The following is a 12,708-nucleotide window of genomic DNA, read 5'->3' on the forward strand; positions in this document are numbered from 1 at the left end:
GGGCCTGCCCCAGGCGGGCGGGGCCTGCGCGGGGGGCGCGGGGGGCGCGGGGGGCGCGGCGTCCTCGCCCAGCCTCGCCCAGCTGTCCACCCGGCCGCAGGACTCGCTTCTGGCCCAGACGGGCCACTCACAGTCACGCACCGCGAAATGCCTACTGGGTGTCGCCCGCCGTCTTAGGCGCGGGGACACGGCGTGGAGGGACAGGCATGGTCCCGGGCCTGGGGGACCGGAGTGCTGGGAGGGGCCATCGCGGTGGCACCTTCTCACCCTCACCTCCTTCCAGCCTTAGCTCGGTCGGCCTCTGCGTTCACCCTACGGTGAGTCCTTCGCTGACCCCGTGATTAAAGTCACCATCCCTCTCTCCTAACCCCGTTTCCAGCTTTCCGCTTCACTTAGCTTTTACCACCGTCTAATCTTCTGAATCATTTCCTTGTTCATTTGACTTATTTGTCTCTCTCCCCCACTAGAAACCCTCCAGGGCAGGGTTTACTGTCGGTTTTATTCCAGAACCAGAAAAAATATATGGTATGAGCTGTATCTCAGTAAAGCTGTAGTGCTCGCTTCGGCAGCACATATACTAAAATTGGAACAATACAGAAAATATTAGCATGGCCCCTGCACGAGGATGACACACAAATTCGTGAAGCGTACCATATTTTTGTATGGCTGATTCACTTTGTTATAAAGCAGAAACTAACACACCGTTGTAGAGCAATTATACTCCAATAAAGATGTTAAAAAAATAAAGCTGTTACAAAAGCAAAACCAAACAAAAAAACTTCTCTCTGTCTTCGCTTTTCTATTCCCTGCCTTCTCTGGGAAGGATTGAGAGCGTCTTTTTTTTTTTTTTTTTTTTTTTTAATAAAGAATGCTCTCTTCGTGGTACAGGGAGGTACCTTTTTCTTTAAAAAAAAAAAATTATTTATTTTTGGCTGCATTGGATCTTTGTTGCTGCGCGTGGGCTTTCTCCAGTTGCGGCAAGCGGGGGCTACTCTTCGTTGCGGGGCGTGGGCTTCTCACTCTGGTGGCTTCTCTTGTTGCTGAGCACGGGCTCTAGGCGCATAGGCTTCAGTAGCTGGGGCACACGGGTTCAGTAGTTGTGGCTCGCGGGCTCCAGAGCGCAGGCTCAGTAATTGCGGCGCACGGGCTTAGTTGCTCCGCGGCATGTGGGATCTGCCCAGACCAGGGTTCGAACCCGTGTCCCCTGCATTGAAAGGCGGATTCTTAACCACTGCGCCACCACGGAAGCCCTCAGGTAACTCTTTAAAGCCTTACTTGCCCATCTTTGACCCCTCCTTGAGCAACAAAGCTAATCTCACACCCCAACAAAGCTAATCTCACATCTTGTTCTATGTCTGTATCTTGACGTGCAAATCTCCACTATTACATGAATTCATGTACTTCTTCATTCATTAATTCACTCAGCAGACTTTTAGGGAATTCCTACTATGTGCCAGGCACTGTGGTAGTTGCCAGGGTTAGAAAGAAGATAGTTTCAAGGATTTTAGGGAGGGAGACAAACAAATAAATGAGCAATTACTGTATCCGGGTGTTAGGGATATATTCAGAGTGCTATGGGTGGGATGTATTCTTTTTTATAGCTATACTTAAAGATTCTATATAGAAAGATATGGATAAGGACAGGTAGGTATAAAGGTATATATGGATCTCTCTATGCATACATGGATCTATCTATCTAGAGAGATTTAGCTATAGATTTTTTATTGTATGTATTTATTTATTTTGGCCGTGCCACATGGCATGCAGGATCTTAGTTCCCTGACCAGGGATCTCAGAACCCATGCACCCTGCAGTGGAAGCACGGAGTCCTAACCACTAGACCTTGAGGGAAGTCCCTAGATATTTTAGCAGCCTATAACTTGGCATGGATGTCTGTCTTCCTGGTGATGGGTTCTATATGAATGAGAAGATGTACAAACTGAAGGGACTGCCTGTAGTAAGGGCCTGGGACAGGCTCAGGAATCCCCACGTGACACTGACCTGAAACACGTGCAGGCTTGGCTAAGCTGACTTTGTGCTGTTTTCCTTATTACTACCTGGTGAACCATCCTTTCACTTTTTTTTCCTTTACGTCTCATTTTCTCTCAAATTAGAAAAGTCACGCATGTTTAAGTTAATTTGGAAAATACGGAAAAGTCTGAAAGGAAAAATAAACCACTCACTCCTGCACTGTCCAAACATAATTATTAATACTCTTGTCTCTCCATATTTTCCCCTTATGTAGTTTTTCACAATAATATCACCACTACCACCACAACCCCTGTACAGCTCACATGTGCTACACATTGCTCTGAGCTCCCTGTACATATTCACTCATCTCATCTCCTGGACTCTTTGAGGGAGGTACTGTTTACTTTCTCTGTTTACAGAAGGGGAAACTGAGGCCTGGAAAAGTTAACTCTGTGCCCAAGGTCACAGAACTAGTAAGGAGCAGAGCTGGGCTTGGAACCTCGGCAGTCCTGTGTGTATTTGTTCCCATGCCAGAGACAACCTGGCTTACAAAAGACGAGTTTTTCCCAATATTCAAATTTCAACGATCAGACTTGTTTGGGTTCTGAATTTGGTCAGAAGTGAGCACCGCAGTCTGCAGGCCTAACCTTGTCTTCTGCACCATCCTGCCTTTGTGTCATGATAAAAGTGAGGCACGCTCCATGCAGAGAACTTGGAATACACAGACAAGCACAAATGGGAAAACATTACCCACCGGAGGAGAACAGCTGTCAGTACTTAAGTGTAGATCGGCCCAGTGTTCCCCACGCATCCATGCATGTGACTCCATGTGGCGCAGGCCCTTTGGAAACTGCCCCCCCACACACACTTTTGCAAATATCACGAGCTTTTCACATGTCAATAAGTTCTCTTCTATTGGATTGTGGACTTGACCCTCCCTCATTTTGGGGCACCCAGCTGGCTTCAATATTATAATAACACAGGTGAACATTCTTGCACCCACGCCTGATGGTAAAATGAAGTTGCTGGGTCAGGGGAGCGCCTGTTTGTAAGGCTCTGACCTGCCCGCAAAGGCTGTCTTGGGAAGTACCCCTAGTCAGTGGCTCAGCACCCCATCATTTCTGAGATTCAGCCCCATCAAGTGGAACTGGGGCCAGGTGGTTCCCTGGTTGTTCATAAAGCAATAAAACAGCTTTTTCCTTTCTTCTGCAGTCTCTCCCGCGACCCGTTGTGCAGCTTTTTATTTGCTGTTTCACCCCTTTCTCCTTTGGACACAGGGGTACTTGTGGGACTTGTGCAGACAGACACTCACAGGCACCTAGGGCCATGTGAGCTGGTGGGCAGGGCAGAGGCTGCCCCAAGCCTTCTTGCGGTACCCAGGCCCCTGATGGGTGACAATGATTGCCGGGCAGGGGCAAAGATGCCTGGTGAAGAACTGTCCTGGACTATGTATGAAACAGATAACCAACAAGGACCACAACTACTGAGCCCGCGTGCCACAACTACTGAAGCCTGCATGCCTAGAGCCCGTGCTCTGCAACAAGAGAAGCCACCGCAATGAGAAGCCCGCGCACCGCAATGAAGAGTAGCCCCCGCTCCCTGCAACTAGAGAAAGCCCGTGTGCAGCAACAAAGACCCAACACAGCCAAAAATAAGTAAACAAAATTATATTAAAAAAATAAAAAAGAAACAAATGGTCCTGGGGGGCAGGGTGAGGGGAGATGGAGCCTGTGAACGAGGTTCCAAGTCCCGCAGAACATGCTCCATTGTCCCATTTGGCTTTGCTTACAAAATACAACATCAAAAGATAAAATTATTAAGAATTTCAAGACAACAATCGTAGAGCATTAAACCTCCAGTGCGGGGCCTTTCTGAGTGCGGGGCCCTGTGTGTCTGCTGGCCCTAGATGGAACAGTTGGGACTGTCACCAAAGAACCCTTGAGGCTAATGTTATGTTCATTCTCCAAGCCTCAGCGGAACACCCTAGTACAGACGTGCATCACGTGGACACACAGAATAACAAAAGGAGGGAGGGGGAGGGGGCCGAGGCTGATTGTGGGTAACGCACAGGCCCCATGCTAAACACTCTCTCCACCACCCGTGGAATCCTCTTGGTACCTTGCGGGTCCATGCCACTGTTATTCCCACTTTACAGATGAGGAAACCGAGGCTCTGAACGATTGGCTGGCGCTAGTATCACACAGTTGGTAAGTGCGGGAACCGGGATGAGGAACCCAGGCCATCGTATGCCAGCGCCCAGTTACCCTGTTACCCAGCCTGGAAGGGCTGCAAGCTGCTTTTCTTTCAAATTACCTTCTTGGCTCTGACCTTCCTGTTGCTCAGGAGGTTGTAGCTGGTCCTAAGGGGAGGCAGGGAGAAGTGTCAGCGAGCTGTCAGCTGGGTCCCCGGAACAGCTGGGCCTGGTTGGGGGGGGGCGCTGGAGGGGGGAGGCTGGGGGGGAGGCCCCGTGAGCCCTGCTATTTGCAGCTGCAGCCCTCGCCCTCCAGGGAGGGGAGGGGGAGGGGAGAAGGAGGAGGCGGGGCCAGCTCTCTAAAAACTGTTCTTCTCACCAGAGGTTTGTCCGTGGCCCAGCTTCCCTCCCAAAGCCTGAGTAATGTAGAAAAATCGCAGCCCAGCATAAACGAGTCAGCCTAGGGGCCACCCGGGATCACGCTGGCAAGCGGAATTCTTGGCTCAATCACTCCGGTAGGTTTGTAACTGTTTAGACTGGAGGCTAAGAAGCAACAGACCAGCAAATGGGTAGAGCCACAGTGGGAATGTGGGCCCAGGCCTTGGTCGTCCCTAAAATCTCAGATTAAAAGAGAAAAGACCTCCCCTGAGTTGGTACTTGCTGTTTCCTCCTTCCGTCTCCCCAAGGCTTTTCTCCCCAGCTCTCCCTGGATTTGAGCCCCGGCCTGGCTACTCCCCGGCTGTGTGAACTGGACCGGCTACACCATGCCTCAGTTTCCCATCTCCAAATGGGGAAGCCTTTGTCCCTGTCGTGGTGTTGACGAATGAATACATGATGGATGAGTGAGTGAATGAATGAATGAATAATAATAAACGATTACTACATGCTGGCCACTTCCAACAGTACCCCATGCATAAAGATCCAGAAATTTGAGCTTTTGCTGACGATGCCTGACTGTCTACCAATTAGAGGACTCTTCTTTGGCTGAAGACTTTGTTTCCTGTTAACATAGAAATCATTTGAAAATTGACTCGTTTTTTTCTTTTTTAATGGCCACTCTGCACAGCATGTGGGATCTTAGTTCCCCGACCAGGGATCACCCCCTGGATTGGAAGGGTAGAGTCTTAACCACTGGACCGCCAGGGAAGTCCCCAGAACGGGCTCTTTTCTATTAGCCATTGACACCTTAGCATTCATTCGTCAGCTTCAGGCACGTTCTCAAGATCACGTTATTGTGTTGTGACCAGAGGGAAAGGAAGATACCAGCCCTCAAGAAAGGAAGAGAGGGCTTCCCTGGTGGCGCAGTGGTTGAGAGTCCGCCTGCCGATGCAGGGGACACGGGTTCGTGCCCCGGTCTGGGAGGATCCCACATGCTGTGGAGCTGCTGGGTCCGTGAGCTTCTGCTCTGCAGCGGGAGCTTCTGCTCTATCCGGAGCTTCTGCTCTGCAGTGGGGGAGGCCACAACGGTGAGAGGCCCGCGTACCACAAAAAAAAAAAAAAAAGGAAGAGAGAAGGCAGGACGGGAGGCAGGTACCAGGCACAGAATATACAGGAAGCTCCCTGTATGTCACGGCTTCTCTGGGAGCTGGCTCCGTCTTGGGGCCCGTCTGGTCAGAACTGCTTGTCACTTATCGCTGAGGTCCCTAACTAAGCTGACATTGCCCACAGCCTGACTCTGCCATGGTTCACCAGACCAGGCACATGCTTCCCTGTTTGCCAACTGTGAAAATGAAGCGCTTGGCATTTCAGGGTTGCAAACCTGGCTGAGGTCCAAGGTCAGCAGGTAACCCTGACCGAGCCATGTCTCCTCTGGAATCTTCAAACCTCTCATGTGTAAAACTAGGCACATGGATAAAAGCCTTCCCAGAATTGTGTGGCCAGAGGAGCACAAATGCAATTCCTTGGAGATTCCTTCACTGATTACACCCCTCGCCCTCCCCGATGGAATTACTATTGGAAAAGTCTCGGTGTTATCCTGTTTGACTTGGAGAACCTGGGCCGGGTGTCTAGGGTGGTCAAGCCTTCAAGCTCTAGAGCTGTGCTAGGCAAAATGGTCACCATCAGCCGCATGTGGCCATTTCCATTTCAGTTAGTTAAAATTGCACAGAATTTAAAATTCGCTTTCTCAGTTGCCTGAGCCCCAAGTCACATCCTCACCAGCCACCTGCAGCTAGTGGCGCCCATATGAGACAGCACAGACTATAGAACAATTCCATTGTCTCACAATATTCCAGAGACACTGCCCTAGAGCAGTTCTTGCTAACTGCATGACTTTGAGCAAGTTATCTCTCTGGGCCTCGGTTTCTTTATCTGCAAAATGGGAATTCATCTACTCAACAGCAAATACTTATTGAGTGCTGGCCATGGGTCAGGTACTCTTTTAGGTGCTGGGGATATAGTGCTAAACACAGATAAATAAAATCATGACTCTCATGGAGCTGACATAGAGGAGGGACCAGAGTACTCTTCTCCAAGAGTTGGTATGAAGATTAAATGAAATAGAGCAGGAAAAGCATTTAACATGGTGCCTGGCACATTCTAAGTGCTTAAGAAATGTTAGTCACGATTATTACTAGTAATCTGCCCAGCTCCCTTCTCCCACAGCCCTGCTACTACCTGGGTGGTAAACACATAACAAGTACGCCTCCACTCCCCATCCAGTACCCATGGCAGACATCACTAATCCATCACAGCACTTTCCCCCTGAGCCCAGAGGTACCAATGGGATTCTAGGAACAGCATGGAGCAACACTCTCAGGCACATCCTCTCCAACATCACCTCCAAGTTCTATGAGCTGCATGGCCCCCACAATCCTTAGGTTCTGTCTGTAAAGTTCAAGCTCAGACTCCAGGCACAGGCCTGACCCTTCGTAGGGGAAAGAGCAAGTGCCTGGTCGGTACCTTGTCAGCCAAGCAGCTGGTCCTGCTTTGACCAATTTTCAGTAACTGGCTTCTTGCTTTGCTGTCTCTTGGAGTGGGGTCTGGCCGTGTTCTCACTAGGGCTCCTGGAGTCTTGAGTACCGTTCCTCTCCTTTATTCAAGAAAAATGGATTGTCTCCAGGCCGGACAAATGGTCCTGGCCAAAAAGGGCTGCGTGAAACCCGGCCCCATATCCAAAGTGGGAGAGAGACACGTGAACTTGCAATTGTAATATAGTGAGATAAGGGGGAGGGTGGAGGTTGGCCCTCGGCCATGGGGACCCAGGGCAGGAAGAACACTGGGTCCCTGGGAGTCTGCTCCACAGGAAGGGTTGCATCCTTCTCCATCCTTTGAACTGCCTGTCCTAGCTCCCGCTCTCCCCCACTGCAAGGAGTGACCTGAACAGCCCGACCTGACTCAGCAGCGCTGTCTTCTCTCTGGATCGCCCATCATTTTGGTTCTGCTCGTTGCCTTCACTCAATCATTCAGTATGACATGTGGTAACGACATGTGGTGTGAAGATGTCTCAGTTCAACTCTTGCTTCTACCACTTACCAGCTGTGTGACCTTGGGCAAATTACCCAGCCTCTCTGTGCCCTGCTTTCCTCCTCTGTGAAATGAAGTTTCCAGCAGAGCCTTTCCACCTCCCCCTCCATGGCTTAGCATGATGCCTGCGGTGCGATACTGGCTCACTGCTGCTGTCATTCACATGCACATCTCCAGGTCCCCAGAGATTTTTCTCTTTTACTCTGTTGGCCTGGTCCATTCCAGGAATGAAAATTGTTTTCAAATGCTAAACTTTCCTGGCACCTCTGGGATAAAGCTTTTCTGCTCATGACATATAACTGTGGGGAATGACATTTGAGCTATGTTTGGAAGGGTAAGTTGGACCTCCCAAGCAGATGAGAGAGCAGAGGGCATCCCAGGCAGAGGGAATGGCATGTGCAAAGGCCCAGAGGCATGAAGCAGTGGACAGTCGAGGAAGAACCCGGGCTGGCTGGAACATGGGGTGCTTGCAGGGAAACAGCAGGAAATGGGGTCGACAGGAGGAGACTGGACACCACGAGGACAGATACCCTTTGGCAATGAGCTGGGTGCCTGGCAAGGGTGGATGAAGTAGCTTTATTTTAATTTATTTTTGAAGTACAGTTGATTTACAATGTTGTGTTAATTTCTGCTGTACAGCAAAGTGATTCAGTTATATGTATGTATACATTCTTTTTTATATTCTTTTCCATTACGGTTTGTCACAGGATATTGAATATAGTTCCCTGTGCTCTACAGTAGGACCTTGTTGTTTATCCATTCTATATATAATAGTTTGCATCTGGAAGTAGTGTTATTTTAAATTCCACCAGCACACCATGAACTTCGGGAAGGCGAAGCTCTCGTATCCTAATTCTTTGTTACACTCAGCATATATTGTCTGTGTCAAAAGTTTCAGCAGCCTTGAGGCTCCTATTCCCTGTAACCAGTAATAATACACAAGCAGAGGATGCTGCTGAAGCCTTGCGCAGATCTCACCTGCCCTGGACAGCCTGGAAGTTTTCAGCGCCCCCCCCACCCCGCCCCCGCCCAAGGGCAGCCTGCAGCCAGTGGCTGATCAATAATAGCAAGGTGTCAAGGTCTGGCTCTTGCCTCAAGGTAGAGAGGACAGTTCTGTGGTTCTGTTCATGCTCCAGGGCTCCTCTGGGATCACGCTAAGGCTAGTTTCCCCCCCGAGACCCCCCCTTCGTTGGGCTTTCTCGCTGCGCTGTGCTGCTTCCTTAGCTGCTTCTCCGGCAAACTCTCACTCAATAAACCACTGCATGAGAATCCAGGTCACAGGTTCTGCATCTTAGAAAGCTGACCTAAGGTGCCACAGATGAACAAGTGCACGAAGGGGCAGGGCTATTGGTGACAGCTGCCCTTTTTTTCTTCTCCTCCTCCTGAAACAATAGCCCTTGTCCCCTCCCAATCCTTTTCTCCTTTGTCTGGGTTCCCCCAAAAGCAGACCCTGAGGCTAGAATGCAGGTTCAAGTAGCTAATCTGGAAAGTGCAAGAAACAGTCATGGGGGCGGGGGTAGGGAGACAGGGAAGGGAAGAGGTCCTAACAGTGCAGGTCAAGCTGGAACTTTAGAGGTAACTCTTGGAAATAACAGAAAACACACACCTTAGAGCTTTTCTACACAAGAGGTGGGGCAGATGGGGTATTTGCACATCATTCCTGCTGCATATTGGCTGACAGCTCTTTGTGGGCGTTAATCAGCCTGCGTTCCCAACCTGCTGGGCCAGTGGGCAGAACATTTTCTATGAATCGGGGGCAAAGCCCTCAGACCCAGAGCTGCAAATACTGGTATACCAATGGGGAAGTAAGGCCTGAGGAATATGGATGGAACGCCAGCAGCATCTGCCGTACCTTCCTTTACGGAACTATTCCTCCCCAAAGTTCTTTCCAAAAGCTTCTGTTGAAGATGCCGATCTGAGAACCCCACACAGCCCCACCCACTAGTGTGGGCACGTGATCCATGTCTAGCCAATCATGGTAGCCGATTCCTCGGCTACAGTGATTGGCTCAAGGAGTGGACAGGTCATCCAAGCAGGGCCAATCAGAATCTTTCTCTGGGATTTTTATACAGTTGCTGGGTGAGAGAAGTTCTACTTTCTGTCACTAACTGGGGGGGGTGGGGGTTGTAAACTCAAAGTCCGCATGGAAGTAGCTCATTTGCAATAGAAGCGAATGTGGCCGACACGCAGGGGAACAGAACTGAGAGATGGGAGAGAGAGAGTGAGAGAGAGGATGAAGATGATGACGTTGAATTCCTGGTCCCATTGTACTTATAGATGGTTACTTGTTCCAGTAAATTCCCCATCTTTTTTCCCCCAAAACTATTGGCTTAAGCTGGTGTGGTTTCTGTTTTTCTCACTCACAACATCTGAGTCCTTACTAATGCAGAGTCTTCATGCTTTAATCCCTCAGTCTCAAAAGTGGCAGCATTTCAGGGATGAAGACATATCTGTTGACTGAGAATCTTCGATTATGCGTCTCTGTCCTCGAGGCCAGGCCATTCCCGTGCTGTTAGTTCCGGGAAGGCTGAGCTCAACTGGAAAGTTTCATATTTTTCTTTTCCAAGTTATGTAATACATGTGAATCCAGGAAGCAGGAATTCAGGATGGGGGTTTGGAACAGGGGATCAGAGGTTGTTGGTCCAAGGATGTACCCTCAATTTGCCCAATGCTGGGGTGACTGTGTAGTCAATCCCATGGGACTTCTTGGGGAAATGCACTTCAGAATCGTCCACCCAGGTGATGGAAGGGCACCCATTTGTTTATTGGTTCCTGCACCGCCACTGTCAAGGGTAGCCCATGGGAGTTAACCCCACCGCCAACTTCTGGGTCGTGCAGTGTGAGTCCCTAGAGGGCTTTGTGGTATTTCATGCCATGGTGTCTGTGAAGTCTGGGGATTGAAGACGTAACTTGGTCCTGTGTGTGTCGGGGGGGGGGTCCCCGTCATTTTGCTTTTGCACAAAATCGGCAAGGCTTGGGCAGAACTGCTGGCTGTAGTGAGATGAGTTAGAAGTGGGGAGAGAGGATCTGAAGAGTGAGCGCTTCACCAGTGACAATTTCTCATCTAGCAGATTGAAGACCATAGTCCACACTTACCCCTTACTCTCTTAAATCAGGATGGGGACTGCATAATTGTCTCTGCCACAACCTTGTCTGCCTGTTGACCTTCAATCTCTTGCAAAGTCCCCTTTCTGGTCTAAGTGTCACCGTCTGAGCATCCAGAGATTTGGCAGGCCTGGGTCTGCATATTGGTTCCCTGCCCCTACCCACTCCCTCTGACCACCTTGGTGGGCTGGCACCAATACTGCTCTGGCTGGCATGTCCTCCCCTGCCCCTTCCTCTCGGGTCAGTCTCGGAGAGTTCTTAACATTGTAATGGGAGAAAGAATTCTGATAATGTCAGTTATGTCACCCATTGGCAAACGAGGTGGGCTGGTTATTCTCTATTTGCTTGCTCCCCAGACTCATTCATTCTTTCTTTCATTCATACTTTCTCTCTATCCTGGAAGTCTGACCTTAATGAAGGGCATCACCTAGGCTCCCACCCCTATGACTTCCTGTTGGGGTCAGCCAGTGGGAGGCACCAGCTGGAGACTGGAGTGCAGGAGCAGAGAGATGGGGGCATTTCTTTCCCTGCCCACCCCCTGCTTTGGGCTGAGGCTCTGTCCGTGGCTTCAGTGACCACAGCTCCTGCCCGGCAATCCTGTTAAAGAGAAACTGTTCTGACACTAGCTAAAGACGCAAGATAGACTTTATTCAGGACTACCGCAACAGGGGAGAGAATCCAAGCTCACCTCTGAATATAACAGAGACAGCTAAGGGTTTATAGCAGAGTCAGGGGTCAGTGGATGGAAAATTACTAAGGGGAGCTAGCAAGGGTTGGGAGATTCTTGCTAAACTGACTTAATAGGATTCTTGTTAAAGGCAGGCCAAGGGCTTAGATATCAAAGGTGGGGGACGAGGAATTTGATCAGATATCAAGGGTGAGGGGATTCTCCCTAAACTGACTTATCAGGATACTTTGCTAAAACTGGGCTAGTCAAGCCAAAGATGGGATGGGGCCGTGGTCAGGGCCTTGTTGGGAAGAGGGATCAGAAGAGCATGACTAAAGTTTGGCCAAGGAGGCATCTTTTCAATCCCTCTTCCAGGCTCTAGCCTCCCAGGCCCTAGTAATGCTCTTTCCTGCATTTGTGTCTTCAGGCCCAGGGTGGTGACAGCTCCTTTCTTGCTGGCCCTGGGTACTTCAGTAGGTTCTTCTAACTCGATTCTCTAAATGGTCCCTTATTTATTTTTTAATTTAATTTTAATTTTAATTTTTGTTTGTGCCACGTGGCTTGCGGGATCTTAGTTCCCTGACCAGGGATTGAACTCATGCCATGGGAGTGAAAGCACCGAGTCCTAACTATTGGACTGCCAGGGAACTCTCTATGGTCCTTTATTTAAATTCTCTTCAGAATCCCATCTGATGTGCCTTCTGTTTGCTGTCAGCCCTCTGACTCCAAACACTGGGAACATTTGGCTTTCAATCTATTTATTTGTCATTTTCCAAAATGGCTTGTAGAGTTGTCTGCCTTCTCCCTCATACTGTCATAAGAACCTGAATTTCTGGCCTAAGGGGAAGGGAAATATGAACCCACAGCATTACATGGTAGGGAGCACATGAGGATGTACAACTAGGAGACCCAGCACTTGTACTTACATGTGTGTGGCAATGGACAGATGGCCGAGCCTCAGTCATCCCATCAATAAAATGGTCAGGGGCTTCCCTGGTGGCGCAGTGGTTAAGAATCCGCCCGCCAATGCAGGGGACACGGGTTTGAGCCCTGGTCCAGGAAGATCCCACATGCCGCGGAGCACCTAAGCCCGTGTGCCGCAACTACTGAGCCCACGTGCCACAACTACTGAAGCCCATGCGCCTAGAGCCCGCGCTCCGCAACCAGAGAAGCCACCACAATGGGAAGCCTGTGCACTGCAACAAAGAGTAGCCCCCGCTCACCACAGCTAGAGAAAGCCCGTGCACAGCAATGAAGACCCAACGCAGCCAAAAATAAATAAATAAATAAATTAAAAAGAATAAAATAA

General features: G+C 49.7%; 1 long non-coding RNA gene and 1 other non-coding gene across 2 annotated transcripts in view; both read left to right on the forward strand.

The window, feature by feature from the left end:
* Positions 1-43: 43 nt before the first annotated feature.
* Positions 44-12,708, forward strand: part of LOC117196709 (uncharacterized) — a 30,036-nt gene continuing 17,371 nt past the window's right edge. Inside the window, exons 1-3 of the long non-coding RNA XR_004477026.2 lie at positions 44-317; positions 4,127-4,178; positions 4,545-4,677. This is a non-coding gene — a long non-coding RNA (uncharacterized LOC117196709). The remainder of the gene's footprint in view (positions 318-4,126; positions 4,179-4,544; positions 4,678-12,708) is intronic.
* Positions 554-660, forward strand: LOC117196736 (U6 spliceosomal RNA). The gene has a single exon (XR_004477067.1). It is a non-coding gene; the product is annotated as a U6 spliceosomal RNA (small nuclear RNA).

This window comes from Orcinus orca, chromosome 20 (genome assembly GCF_937001465.1).
Source record: "Orcinus orca chromosome 20, mOrcOrc1.1, whole genome shotgun sequence".
Classification (NCBI taxonomy): domain Eukaryota; kingdom Metazoa; phylum Chordata; class Mammalia; order Artiodactyla; family Delphinidae; genus Orcinus; species Orcinus orca.